This window comes from Brienomyrus brachyistius, unplaced genomic scaffold (genome assembly GCF_023856365.1).
Source record: "Brienomyrus brachyistius isolate T26 unplaced genomic scaffold, BBRACH_0.4 scaffold34, whole genome shotgun sequence".
Taxonomy (NCBI): Eukaryota; Metazoa; Chordata; class Actinopteri; order Osteoglossiformes; family Mormyridae; genus Brienomyrus; species Brienomyrus brachyistius.
This window is the reverse complement of record NW_026042309.1, coordinates 3,793,637-3,808,146: the sequence shown is the minus strand read 5'-3', so window position 1 is coordinate 3,808,146 and position 14,510 is coordinate 3,793,637. Positions and strand designations below refer to the sequence as shown.

At 51.5% G+C, this 14,510-nt stretch overlaps 1 protein-coding gene and 1 long non-coding RNA gene across 2 annotated transcripts in view; both read right to left on the bottom strand.

Annotated features, from left to right (window-relative positions):
* Positions 1-14,510, bottom strand: part of LOC125721584 (NACHT, LRR and PYD domains-containing protein 12-like) — a 499,105-nt gene that overhangs the window by 260,450 nt on the left and 224,145 nt on the right. The gene's annotated exons all lie outside the window — the stretch shown is intronic.
* Positions 1,031-2,131, bottom strand: LOC125721650 (uncharacterized). The gene is made up of 3 exons (XR_007385889.1): positions 1,943-2,131; positions 1,419-1,478; positions 1,031-1,298 (listed from the first exon to the last, which is right to left on the bottom strand). It is a non-coding gene; the product is annotated as an uncharacterized LOC125721650 (long non-coding RNA).

Here is a 14,510-nt window from a genome sequence, read left to right as displayed (position 1 = left end):
ATAGGTTACCATCGTCTTTGTCATGACCACGCAGTGCCAAACCCTGCCTAGTAAGATACTGTACTGCACCTACAATAATTTGTAAGCAGTGTCTGGCATTTTCCTGTTGTTTTGACCAGGCAGTTGAGAGTTGTGTATTTATTGGGACTGCTTCTTGACAGCTAACTGTGACTGCATGATGATGGGATTTAGTATTTTGATGGCGTTCAAATCTTTCAAGAGCATTTTTCCAGTTAGTGGACCCCTTTGAGCAGAGTGCAGGGTCTGCCTTTTTTGACATAGTACTTTTCTGTATGGTATATATTTTCACACAGTGAAAACAGAGAATTTCCTTAACTGTGGGGCTATAATGAAGCCATGGATATTCTTTGTACCACCTTTCCTGAAAATGGAGGACCCTATTGGACAATGTTTGAACAGGGATGGATTTGGCGTTAGTCTGGTTTGGCTTATTTGTAATATGCAGAATATCTCCACTACTACACTGTTCCTCATTGTTCTCACTTTCACTGCTACTCTCCCTGCTGCTCACTACAGGTGGACCAGTTTCCTTAGAAATACACCACATTATACAATTAATTATACTGTAAGACTGACTATGATGATACATATGTGACTTTATGAGAACACACCACTCATTTTATTTAGATAACATATTTATGATTTATGATGATTATGTGCTTAAAGGGACAGTTCATGCAAAAAATGAAAATTCTGTCATCATTTATTCATCCTCCACTTGTCACATGTCTTTTTAAGTTTTTTTTCTTCTGATGAACACTAAAGAAGATATTTTGAAGAATGCTGAAAACCTGTAGCCATTGATTTACATAGTATTTGTTTTTCCTGCTACGGAAGTCAAAGTTTAACGGTTTTCAGCTTTTTTCACAATATCTTATTTTGTATTCAACAAAATAAAGAAAATCATAAAAGTTTGGAACCACTTAAGGAGTAAATAGTGAGTAAAGTTTTTTTGGGGGCTGGACAATGCCTTTAATAGGCCTGACCTTTGACCCTAACTCTTCCCCTCTGACTGCACTAGTACCTGACAGGATTGCCACCTGATGAAATAGCGTGACAAAAAAGTGAGACATGTCAATTCAAAACTTTTGCCAAAAACACTAATGAATCACTTACATCCTCAGCCTATCACTCCTCATAATGTTAAATATTAGTATAATCAACATGTATAATACACACACACATAGTATATGTTATATATAATCAACATTCAGATTCACCTCCTGTGACCTTGCCTCTTCACCTGAACTACAACATGGCTGATCTGCTTCTGTCCCCTAATAAAAAAACATTGAGGGATTCCTTATGAGCATTGACAGAGAATGCATCAGCCTATTATTGATAACAATGTTAAATCTCAGGACAACTAGGTATAATAATATCAAGTTCAACATCACCTGTGACCCCTTCTCTCCATCACTGTCTGATACACAGTACAGTTGTTTAGGTTCTGTCACCTGACAAAACAGGATAAACACATGCCATTTAAACAGCAATCATTTAATTTAACTTTTTCTGAGTCTTAGTGTGCAAATCTCGAATCAAATCATTAATGTTTGCCAAGTCAGTGAATGCATTTTAAAAACTATTTGTGCGAAGTGGATTGTCTATTGGTGAACTGTCATTAAAATTCTAGCCATGGCAATATTAGTATGTAGCATATCAATTTCTTTCACAAGACTGATTTCTGACAAATAGTCGTCATTAGATTAGGAGAACTGACAGGGATCATATTTATACTTTTCAATTTAGTTGTTTAATCTGCTGTTAGTTTTAAGTCCGTATTCACAGACTATAGCCTGCCCTGCTATAATGAATGTGCGTCAAAGCGGTAAAAAACCCCCCACTAGCATTAACGTTAACTGCTGTCGTTACTTTGATGGACTTTGATGGATTCACTAGCGAACTTGACGTGACTTACACTTTTCTTTGAAAAAAAGCTCCTTATGTCCAGCTTCTTTTTTTTTTGCTGCCGCCATCCTCACATGTGTCACCACACCCAACACACCTTCTTGCACGGGGAAAAAAATCCACTGCATTTGGTGCTGCTTGTATCTGAACGCAGCCACAGCCTCTCACATGATAGCAGGGAAATGCACAGCCAATCAAAATGTTCACATGTGTTTTGGGGGCGGGAGGACTCAAGGAGAGAACGTGATTTATCCCTTTCTGCGTGTCTAAGTTAATGTTGACAGCACGATTGTTTATTTTTTTAAGTGGATTAAATTATTGGTGGGGACATTTCAATGGTCGGAGGATATTGGTGGGGACACATCCCCTCCATCCACCCTAAATCTACACCCCTGTAGAAATATAATTTTCACATTTACGAACTGTAAAATTAAAAGTTTTGTTTGGTTTAATAGTTTAGTGAATATTACTGTAAATAAAACATTGCTTCATTGTTTTTCTATTTAAACTTTTTTAATGTTGGTATTTTACAGCATTTAGCTGTTAATTTCACAGCCATTTTTTACAGTGTGGAAAAGTATTTACTTTTTCTGCAACTGGGAATGGGACTACTTCCAAAAAATACTTTCCCAGTGGTAGGTGCATGAAAAAGAGGGTGTGCTGGTGGTCTAGTGGATGCTTTCCTCTGAACAATGAAGTTGTCGGTTTGAGTCCCTAGCATTAGGTCCCTAAGCAAGACCCTTCACACCAAGTTAAAAAAGGAATCTGCTCTGGATACAAGTGTCTGCTAAATGCTGTAAATATAAAGGGTGTGTCCAACAAGACAGTACCCCCCCCCCCCCCCCCCCAGCACCAGACATCCAAAGGTTTCTTTTTTTTCTCAAATTAAAAATACTTGAAGACGTTGGACTTTTGTTGTTTTTAAACACATTTGAAGCCTAATCAGGGACATTATGTGGCCTTTTTGTGATTAACATCTGTGAGGTTCAGAAACGGGTAGTGGGCCACAACAGGGCCTGATCTCAGAGCCTGGTCACCTGTGGCTAACATGCAGTAAGGTCCTGCTCTGGCCCAGATGTTAACTTGCCATGGCAACCGAGAGCGGTCTGCTCAATCGCCGTCATTCCATGTGGTATGTGGGAAACAATAGGGCCTGATCTCAGAGCCTGTTCACTTGTGACTAACATACAGTAAGGTCCTGCTCTGCCCCAGATGTTAACCTGACATGGCAACCGAGAGCGGTATGCTCAATCGGCGTCATTCCATGTGGTATGTGGGCCACAATAGGGCCTGATCTCAGAGGCTGGTCACCTGTGGCTAACATACAGTAAGGTCCTGCTCTGGTCCAGATGTTAAGCTGACGCGGCAACCGAGAGCGGTCCGGTCAATCGGCGTCATTCCATGTGGTATGTGGGCCACAATAGGGCCTGATCTCAGAGCCTGGTCACCTGTGACTAACATACAGTACGGTCCTGCTCTGGCCCAGACGTTAACCTGACGCGGCAACCGAGAGCGGTCCGCTCAATTGCCGTCATTCCATGTGGTATGTGGGCCACAATAGGGCCTGATCTCAGAGCCTGGTCACCTGTGACTAACATACAGTAAGGTCCTGCTCTGACCCAGATGTTACCCTGACATGGCAACCGAGAGCGGTCTGCTCAATCGGCGTCATTCCATGTGGTATGTGGGCCACAATAGGGCCTGATCTCAGAGCCTGGTCACCTGTGGCTAACATACAGTAAGGTCCTGCTCTGGTCCAGATGTTAAGCTGACGCGGCAACCGAGAGCGGTCTGCTCAATCGGCGTCATTCCATGTGGTATGTGGGCCACAATAGGGCCTGATCTCAGAGCCTGGTCACCTGTGCCTAACATTCAGTAAGGTCCTGCTCTGACCCAGATGTTAACCTGACGCGGCAACCGAGAGCGGTCTGCTCAATCGCCGTCATTCCATGTGGTATGTGGGCCACAATAGTGTCTAATCTCAGAGCCTGGTCACCTGTGGATAACATACAGTAAGGTCCTGCTCTGGCCCAGATGTTAACCTGACGCGGCAACCGAGAGCGGTCTGCTCAATCGGCGTCATTCCATGTGGTATGTGGGCCACAATAGGGCCTGATCTCAGAGCCTGGTCACCTGTGGCTAACATACAGTAAGGTCCTGCTCTGGTCCAGATGTTAAGCTGACGCGGCAACCGAGAGCGGTCTGCTCAATCGGCGTCATTCCATGTGGTATGTGGGCCACAATAGGGCCTAATCTCAGAGCCTGGTCACCTGTGGCTAACATACAGTAAGGTCCTGCTCTGGCCCAGATGTTAACCTGACGCGGCAACCGAGAGCGGTCTGCTCAATCGGCGTCATTCCATGTGGTATGTGGGCCACAATAGTGCCTAATCTCAGAGCCTGGTCACCTGTGGCTAACATACAGTAAGGTCCTGCTCTGGCCCAGATGTTAACCTGACGCGGCAACCGAGAGCGGTCTGCTCAATTGCCGTCATTCCATGTGGTATGTGGGCCACAATAGGGCCTGATCTCAGAGCCTTGTCACCTGTGACTACATATAGTACGGTCCTGCTCTGGCCCAGACGTTAACCTGACGCGGCAACCGAAAGCGGTCTGCTCAATCGGCGTCATTTCATGTGGTATGTGGGCCACAATAGGGCCTAATCTCAGAGCCTGGTCACCTGTGGCTAACATACAGTAAGGTCCTGCTCTGGTCCAGATGTTAAGCTGACGCGGCAACCGAGAGCGGTCTGCTCAATCGGCGTCATTCCATGTGGTATGTGGGCCACAATAGGGCCTAATCTCAGAGCCTGGTCACCTGTGGCTAACATACAGTAAGGTCCTGCTCTGGCCCAGATGTTAACCTGACGCGGCAACCGAGAGCGGTCTGCTCAATCGGCGTCATTCCATGTGGTATGTGGGCCACAATAGTGCCTGATCTCAGAGCCTGGTCACCTGTGGCTAACATAAAGTAAAGTCCTGCTCTGGTCCAGATGTTAACCTGACGCGGCAACCGAGAGCGGTCTGCTCAATCGGCGTCATTCCAGGTGGCATGTGGGCCACAATAGGGCCTGATCTCAGAGCCTGGTCACCTGTGACTAACATGCAGTAAGGTCCATCTCTGACCCAGATGTTAACCTGACGCGGCAACCGAGAGCGGTCTGCTCAATAGGCGTCATTCCATGTGGTATGTGGGCCACAATAGGGCCTAATCTCAGAGCCTGGTCACCTGTGGCTAACATACAGTTAGGTCCTGCTCTGGCCTAGACGTTAACCTGACGCGGCTACCGAAAGCGGTCTGCTCAATCGGCGTCATTCCATGTGGTATGTGGGCCACAATAGGGCCTGATCTCAGAGCCTGGTCACCTGTGACTAACATACAGTAAGGTCCTGCTCTGGCCCAGACGTTAACCTGACGCGGCAACCGAGAACGGTCTGCTCAATCGCCGTCATTCCAGGTGGCATGTGGGCCACAATAGGGCCTGATCTCAGAGCCTGGTCACCTGTGGCTAACATACAGTAAGGTCCTGCTCTGGTCCAGATGTTAAGCTGACGCGGCAACCGAGAGCGGTCTGCTCAATCGGCGTCATTCCATGTGGTATGTGGGCCACAATAGGCCCTGATCTCAGAGCCTGGTCACCTGTGGCTAACATACAGTAAAGTCCTGCTCTGGTCCAGATGTTAAGCTGACGCGGCAACCGAGAGCGGGCTGCTCAATCGCCGTCATTCCAGGTGGCATGTGGGCCACAATAGGGCCTGATCTCAGAGCCTGGTCACCTGTGACTAACATGCAGTAAGGTCCTTCTCTGACCCAGATGTTAACCTGACGCGGCAACCGAGAGCGGTCTGCTCAATCGGCGTCATTCCATGTGGAATGTGGGCCACAATAGGGCCTGATCTCAGAGCCTGGTCACCTGTGGCTAACATACAGTAAGGTCCTGCTCTGGCCCAGATGTTAACCTGACGCGGCAACCGAGAGCGGTCTGCTCAATCGGCGTCATTCCATGTGGTATGTGGGCCACAATAGGGCCTAATCTCAGAGCCTGGTCACCTGTGGCTAACATACAGTAAGGTCCTGCTCTGGCCCAGATGTTAACCTGACGCGGCAACCGAGAGCGGTCTGCTCAATCGGCGTCATTCCATGTGTTATGTGGGCCACAATAGGGCCTAATCTCAGAGCCTGGTCACCTGTGGCTAACATACAGTTAGGTCCTGCTCTGGCCCAGATGTTAACCTGACGCGGCAACCGAGAGCGGTCTGCTCAATCGGCGTCATTCCATGTGTTATGTAGGCCACAATAGGGCCTGATCTCAGAGCCTGCTCACCTGTGACTAACATACAGTACGGTCCTGCTCTGGCCCAGACGTTAACCTGACGCGGCAACCGAAAGCGGTCTGCTCAATCGGCGTCATTCCATGTGGTATGTGGGCCACAATAGGGCCTGATCTCAGAGCCTGGTCACCTGTGGCTAACATACAGTAAGGTCCTGCTCTGGTCCAGATGTTAAGCTGACGCGGCACCCGAGAGCGGTCTGCTCAATCGACGTCATTCCATGTGGTATGTGGGCCACAATAGGGCCTGATCTCAGAGCCTGGTCACCTGTGCCTAACATACAGTAAGGTCCTGCTCTGGTCCAGATGTTAAGCTGACGCGGCAACCGAGAGCGGTCTGCTAAATCGGCGTCATTCCATGTGGTATGTGGGCCACAATAGGCCCTGATCTCAGAGCCTGGTCACCTGTGGCTAACATACAGTAAAGTCCTGCTCTGGTCCAGATGTTAAGCTGACGCGGCAACCGAGAGCGGTCTGCTCAATCGCCGTCATTCCAGGTGGCATGTGGGCCACAATAGGGCCTGATCTCAGAGCCTGGTCACCTGTGACTAACATGCAGTAAGGTCCTTCTATGACCCAGATGTTAACCTGACGCGGCAACCGAGAGCGGTCTGCTCAATCGGCGTCATTCCATGTGGAATGTGGGCCACAATAGGGCCTGATCTCAGAGCCTGGTCACCTGTGGCTAACATACAGTAAGGTCCTGCTCTGGCCCAGATGTTAACCTGACGCGGCAACCGTGAGCGGTCTGCTCAATCGGCCTCATTCCATGTGGTATGTGGGCCTCAATAGGGCCTGATCTCAGAGCCTGGTCACCTGTGACTAACATACAGTAAGGTCCTGCTCTGACCCAGATGTTAACCTGACGCGGTATCCGAGAGCGGTCTGCTCAATCGCCGTCATTCCATGTGGTATGTGGGCCACAATAGGGCCTGATCTCAGAGCCTGGTCACCTGTGACTAACATACAGTAAGGTCCTGTTCTGGCCCGGATGTTAACCTGACGCGGCAACCGAGAGCGGTCTGCTCAATCGGCGTCATTCCATGTGTTATGTGGGCCACAATAGGGCCTAATCTCAGAGCCTGGTCACCTGTGGCTAACATACAGTTAGGTCCTGCTCTGGCCCAGATGTTAACCTGACGCGGCAACCGAGAGCGGTCTGCTCAATCGGCGTCATTCCATGTGTTATGTAGGCCACAATAGGGCCTGATCTCAGAGCCTGGTCACCTGTGACTAACATACAGTACGGTCCTGCTCTGGCCTAGACGTTAACCTGACGCGGCAACCGAAAGCGGTCTACTCAATCGGCGTCATTCCATGTGGGATGTGGGCCACAATAGGGCCTGATCTCAGAGCCTGGTCACCTGTGGCTAACATACAGTAAGGTCCTGCTCTGGTCCAGATGTTAAGCTGACGCGGCAACCGAGAGCGGTCTGCTCAATTGACGTCATTCCATGTGGTATGTGGGCCACAATAGGGCCTGATCTCAGAGCCTGGTCACCTGTGCCTAACATACAGTAAGGTCCTGCTCTGGTCCAGATGTTAAGCTGACGCGGCAACCGAGAGCGGTCTGCTAAATCGGCGTCATTCCATGTGGTATGTGGGCCACAATAGGCCCTGATCTCAGAGCCTGGTCACCTGTGGCTAACATACAGTAAAGTCCTGCTCTGGTCCAGATGTTAAGCTGACGCGGCAACCGAGAGCGGTCTGCTCAATCGCCGTCATTCCAGGTGGCATGTGGGCCACAATAGGGCCTGATCTCAGAGCCTGGTCACCTGTGACTAACATGCAGTAAGGTCCTTCTCTGACCCAGATATTAACCTGACGCGGCAACCGAGAGCGGTCTGCTCAATCGGCGTCATTCCATGTGGAATGTGGGCCACAATAGGGCCTGATCTCAGAGCCTGGTCACCTGTGGCTAACATACAGTAAGGTCCTGCTCTGGCCCAGACGTTAACCTGACGCGGCAACCGAGAACGGTCTGCTCAATCGCCGTCATTCCAGGTGGCATGTGGGCCACAATAGGGCCTGATCTCAGAGCCTGGTCACCTGTGGCTAACATACAGTAAGGTCCTGCTCTGGTCCAGATGTTAAGCTGACGCGGCAACCGAGAGCGGTCTGCTCAATCGGCGTCATTCCATGTGGTATGTGGGCCACAATAGGCCCTGATCTCAGAGCCTGGTCACCTGTGGCTAACATACAGTAAAGTCCTGCTCTGGTCCAGATGTTAAGCTGACGCGGCAACCGAGAGCGGTCTGCTCAATCGCCGTCATTCCAGGTGGCATGTGGGCCACAATAGGGCCTGATCTCAGAGCCTGGTCACCTGTGACTAACATGCAGTAAGGTCCTTCTCTGACCCAGATGTTAACCTGACGCGGCAACCGAGAGCGGTCTGCTCAATCGGCGTCATTCCATGTGGAATGTGGGCCACAATAGGGCCTGATCTCAGAGCCTGGTCACCTGTGGCTAACATACAGTAAGGTCCTGCTCTGGCCCAGATGTTAACCTGACGCGGCAACCGAGAGCGGTCTGCTCAATCGGCGTCATTCCATGTGGTATGTGGGCCACAATAGGGCCTAATCTCAGAGCCTGGTCACCTGTGGCTAACATACAGTAAGGTCCTGCTCTGGCCCAGATGTTAACCTGACGCGGCAACCGAGAGCGGTCTGCTCAATCGGCGTCATTCCATGTGTTATGTGGGCCACAATAGGGCCTAATCTCAGAGCCTGGTCACCTGTGGCTAACATACAGTTAGGTCCTGCTCTGCCCCAGATGTTAACCTGACGCGGCAACCGAGAGCGGTCTGCTCAATCGGCGTCATTCCATGTGTTATGTAGGCCACAATAGGGCCTGATCTCAGAGCCTGGTCACCTGTGACTAACATACAGTACGGTCCTGCTCTGGCCCAGACGTTAACCTGACGCGGCAACCGAAAGCGGTCTGCTCAATCGGCGTCATTCCATGTGGTATGTGGGCCACAATAGGGCCTGATCTCAGAGCCTGGTCACCTGTGGCTAACATACAGTAAGGTCCTGCTCTGGTCCAGATGTTAAGCTGACGCGGCAACCGAGAGCGGTCTGCTCAATCGACGTCATTCCATGTGGTATGTGGGCCACAATAGGGCCTGATCTCAGAGCCTGGTCACCTGTGCCTAACATACAGTAAGGTCCTGCTCTGGTCCAGATGTTAAGCTGACGCGGCAACCGAGAGCGGTCTGCTAAATCGGCGTCATTCCATGTGGTATGTGGGCCACAATAGGCCCTGATCTCAGAGCCTGGTCACCTGTGGCTAACATACAGTAAAGTCCTGCTCTGGTCCAGATGTTAAGCTGACGCGGCAACCGAGAGCGGTCTGCTCAATCGCCGTCATTCCAGGTGGCATGTGGGCCACAATAGGGCCTGATCTCAGAGCCTGGTCACCTGTGACTAACATGCAGTAAGGTCCTTCTCTGACCCAGATGTTAACCTGACGCGGCAACCGAGAGCGGTCTGCTCAATCGGCGTCATTCCATGTGGAATGTGGGCCACAATAGGGCCTGATCTCAGAGCCTGGTCACCTGTGGCTAACATACAGTAAGGTCCTGCTCTGGCCCAGATTTTAACCTGACGCGGCAACCGTGAGCGGTCTGCTCAATCGGCGTCATTCCATGTGGTATGTGGGCCTCAATAGGGCCTGATCTCAGAGCCTGGTCACCTGTGACTAACATACAGTAAGGTCCTGCTCTGACCCAGATGTTAACCTGACGCGGTATCCGAGAGCGGTCTGCTCAATCGCCGTCATTCCATGTGGTATGTGGGCCACAATAGGGCCTGATCTCAGAGCCTGGTCACCTGTGACTAACATACAGTAAGGTCCTGCTCTGGCCCAGATGTTAACCTGACGCGGCAACCGAGAGCGGTCTGCTCAATCGGCGTCATTCCATGTGTTATGTGGGCCACAATAGGGCCTAATCTCAGAGCCTGGTCACCTGTGGCTAACATACAGTTAGGTCCTGCTCTGGCCCAGATGTTAACCTGACGCGGCAACCGAGAGCGGTCTGCTCAATCGGCGTCATTCCATGTGTTATGTAGGCCACAATAGGGCCTGATCTCAGAGCCTGGTCACCTGTGACTAACATACAGTACGGTCCTGCTCTGGCCCAGACGTTAACCTGACGCGGCAACCGAAAGCGGTCTACTCAATCGGCGTCATTCCATGTGGGATGTGGGCCACAATAGGGCCTGATCTCAGAGCCTGGTCACCTGTGGCTAACATACAGTAAGGTCCTGCTCTGGTCCAGATGTTAAGCTGACGCGGCAACCGAGAGCGGTCTGCTCAATCGACGTCATTCCATGTGGTATGTGGGCCACAATAGGGCCTGATCTCAGAGCCTGGTCACCTGTGCCTAACATACAGTAAGGTCCTGCTCTGGTCCAGATGTTAAGCTGACGCGGCAACCGAGAGCGGTCTGCTAAATCGGCGTCATTCCATGTGGTATGTGGGCCACAATAGGCCCTGATCTCAGAGCCTGGTCACCTGTGGCTAACATACAGTAAAGTCCTGCTCTGGTCCAGATGTTAAGCTGACGCGGCAACCGAGAGCGGTCTGCTCAATCGCCGTCATTCCAGGTGGCATGTGGGCCACAATAGGGCCTGATCTCAGAGCCTGGTCACCTGTGACTAACATGCAGTAAGGTCCTTCTCTGACCCAGATGTTAACCTGACGCGGCAACCGAGAGCGGTCTGCTCAATCGGCGTCATTCCATGTGGAATGTGGGCCACAATAGGGCCTGATCTCAGAGCCTGGTCACCTGTGGATAACATACAGTAAGGTCCTGCTCTGGCCCAGATGTTAACCTGACGCGGCAACCGTGAGCGGTCTGCTCAATCGGCGTCATTCCATGTGGTATGTGGGCCTCAATAGGGCCTGATCTCAGAGCCTGGTCACCTGTGACTAACATACAGTAAGGTCCTGCTCTGACCCAGATGTTAACCTGACGCGGTATCCGAGAGCGGTCTGCTCAATCGCCGTCATTCCATGCGGTATGTGGGCCACAATAGGCCCTGATCTCAGAGCCTGGTCACCTGTGGCTAACATACAGTAAAGTCCTGCTCTGGTCCAGATGTTAAGCTGACGCGGCAACCGAGAGCGGTCTGCTCAATCGCCGTCATTCCAGGTGGCATGTGGGCCACAATAGGGCCTGATCTCAGAGCCTGGTCACCTGTGACTAACATGCAGTAAGGTCCTTCTCTGACCCAGATGTTAACCTGACGCGGCAACCGAGAGCGGTCTGCTCAATCGGCGTCATTCCATGTGGTATGTGGGCCACAATAGGGCCTGATCTCAGAGCCTGGTCACCTGTGGCTAACATACAGTAAGGTCCTGCTCTGGCCCAGATGTTAACCTGACGCGGCAACCGTGAGCGGTCTGCTCAATCAGCGTCATTCCATGTGGTATGTGGGCCTCAATAGGGCCTGATCTCAGAGCCTGGTCACCTGTGACTAACATACAGTAAGGTCCTGCTCTGACCCAGATGTTAACCTGACGCGGTATCCGAGAGCGGTCTGCTCAATCGCCGTCATTCCATGCGGTATGTGGGCCACAATAGGGCCTGATCTCAAACAGAGCCTGGTCACTTTTGGCTAACATACAGTAAGGTCCTGCTCTGGCCCAGACGTTAACCTGACGCGGCAACCGAGAGCGGTCTGCTCAATCGCCGTCATTCCATGCGGTATGTGGGCCACAATAGGGCCTGATCTCAAACAGAGCCTGGTCACTTGTGGCTAACATACAGTAAGGTCCTGCTCTGGCCCAGATGTTAACCTGACGCGGCAACCGAGAGCGGTCTGCTCAATTGCCGTCATTCCATGTGGTATGTGGGCCACAATAGGGCCTGATCTCAGAGCCTGGTCACCTGTGGCTAATATACAGTAAGGTCCTGCTCTGGCCCATATGTCAACCTGACGCGGCAACCGAGAGCGGTCTGCTCAATTGCCGTCATTCCATGTGGTATGTGGGCCACAATAGGACCTGATCTCAGAGGATGGTCACCTGTGGCTAACATACAGTAAGTTCCTGCTCTGGCCCAGATGTTAACCTGACGCGGCAACCGAGAGCGGTCTGCTCAATTGCCGTCATTCCATGTGGTATGTTGGCCACAATAGGGCCTGATCTCAGAGCCTGGTCACCTGTGGCTAACAAACAGAAAGGTCCTGCTCTTGCCCAGATGTTAACCTGACGCGGCAACCGAGAGCGGTCTGCTCAATCGGCGTCATTCCATGTGGTATGTGGGCCACAATAGGGCCTGATCTCAGAGCCTGGTCACCTGTGACTAACATACAGTAAGGTCCTGCTCTGACCCAGACGTTACCCTGACGCGGCAACCGAGAACGGTCTGCTCAATCGGCGTCATTCCATGTTGTATGTGGGCCACAATAGGGCCTGATCTCAGAGCCTGGTCACCTGTGACTAACATACAATAAGGTCCTGCTCTGTCCCAGATGTTAACCTGACATGGCAACCGAGAGCGGTCTGCTCAATCGCCGTCATTCTATGCGGAATGTGGGCCACAATAGGGCCTGATCTCAGAGCCTGTTCACTTGTGGCTAACATACAGTAAGGTCCTGCTCTGACCCAGACGTTACCCTGACGCGGCAACCGAGAGCGGTCTGCTCAATCGGCGTCATTCCATGTGGGATGTGGGCCACAATAGGGCCTGATCTCAGAGCCTGGTCACCTGTGACTAACATACAGTAAGGTCCTGCTCTGACCCAGACGTTACCCTGATGCGGCAACCGAGAACGGTCTGCTCAATCGACGTCATTCCATGTTGTATGATGCCACAATAGGGCCTGATCTCAGAGCCTGGTCACCTGTGGCTAACATACAGTAAGGTCCTGCTCTGGCCCAGACGTTACCGTGACGCGGCAACCGAGAGCGGTCCGCTCAATCGCCGTCATTCCATGTGGTATGTGGGCCACAATAGGGCTTGATCTCAGAGCCTGGTCACCTGTGACTAACATACAGTAAGGTCCTGCTCTGACCCAGACGTTACCCTGACGCGGCAACCGAGAACGGTCCGCTCAATCGCCGTCATTCCATGTGGTATGTGGGCCACAATAGGGCCTGATCTCAGAGCCTGGTCACCTGTGGCTAAGATACAGTATGGTCCTGCTCTGGCCCAGACGTTACCTTGACGCGGCAACCGAGAGCGGTCTGCTCAATCGCCGTCATTCCATGTGGTATGTGGGCCACAATAGGGCCTGATCTCAGAGCCTGGTCACCTGTGACTAACATACAGTAAGGTCCTGCTCTGGCCCAGATGTTAACCTGACGTGGCAACCGAGAGCGGTCTGCTCAATCGCCGTCATTCCATGTGGTATGTGGGCCACAATAGGGCCTGATCTCAGAGCCTGGTCACCTGTGACTAACATACAGTAAGGTCCTGCTCTGGCCCAGATGTTAACCTGACGTGGCAACCGAGAGCGGTCCACTCAATGGCCGTCATTCCATGTTGTATGTGGGCCACAATAGGGCCTGATCTCAGAGCCTGTTCACTTGTGACTAACATACAGTAAGGTCCTGCTCTGCCCCAGATGTTAACCTGACATGGCAACCGAGAGCGGTCTGCTCAATCGCCGTCATTCCATGTGGTATGTGGGCCACAATAGGGCCTGATCTCAGAGCCTGGTCACCTGTGACTAACATACAGTAAGGTCCTGCTCTGCCCCAGATGTTAACCTGACATGGCAACCGAGAGCGGTCCGCTCAATCGCCGTCATTCCATGTGGTATGTGGGCCACAATAGGGCCTGATCTCAGAGCCTGGTCACCTGTGACTAACATACAGTAAGGTCCTGCACTGACCCAGACGTTACCCTGACGCGGCAACCGAGAACGGTCTGCTCAATCGCCGTCATTCCATGTGGTATGTGGGCCACAATAGGGCCTGATCTCAGAGCCTGGTCACCTGTGGCTAACATACAGTAAGGTCCTGCTCTGGCCCAGATGTTAACCTGACCTGGCAACCGAGAGCGGTCTGCTCAATCGCTGTCATTCCATGTGGTATGTGGGCCACAATAGGGCCTGATCTCAGAGCCTGGTCACCTGTGGTTAACATACAGTAAGGTCCTGCTCTGGCGCAGATGTTAACCTGACGCGTCAACCGAGAGCGGTCTGCTCAATCGGCGTCATTCCATGTGGTATGTGGGCCACAATAGCGCCTGATCTCAGAGCCTGGTCACCTGTGGTTAACATACAGTAAGGTCCTG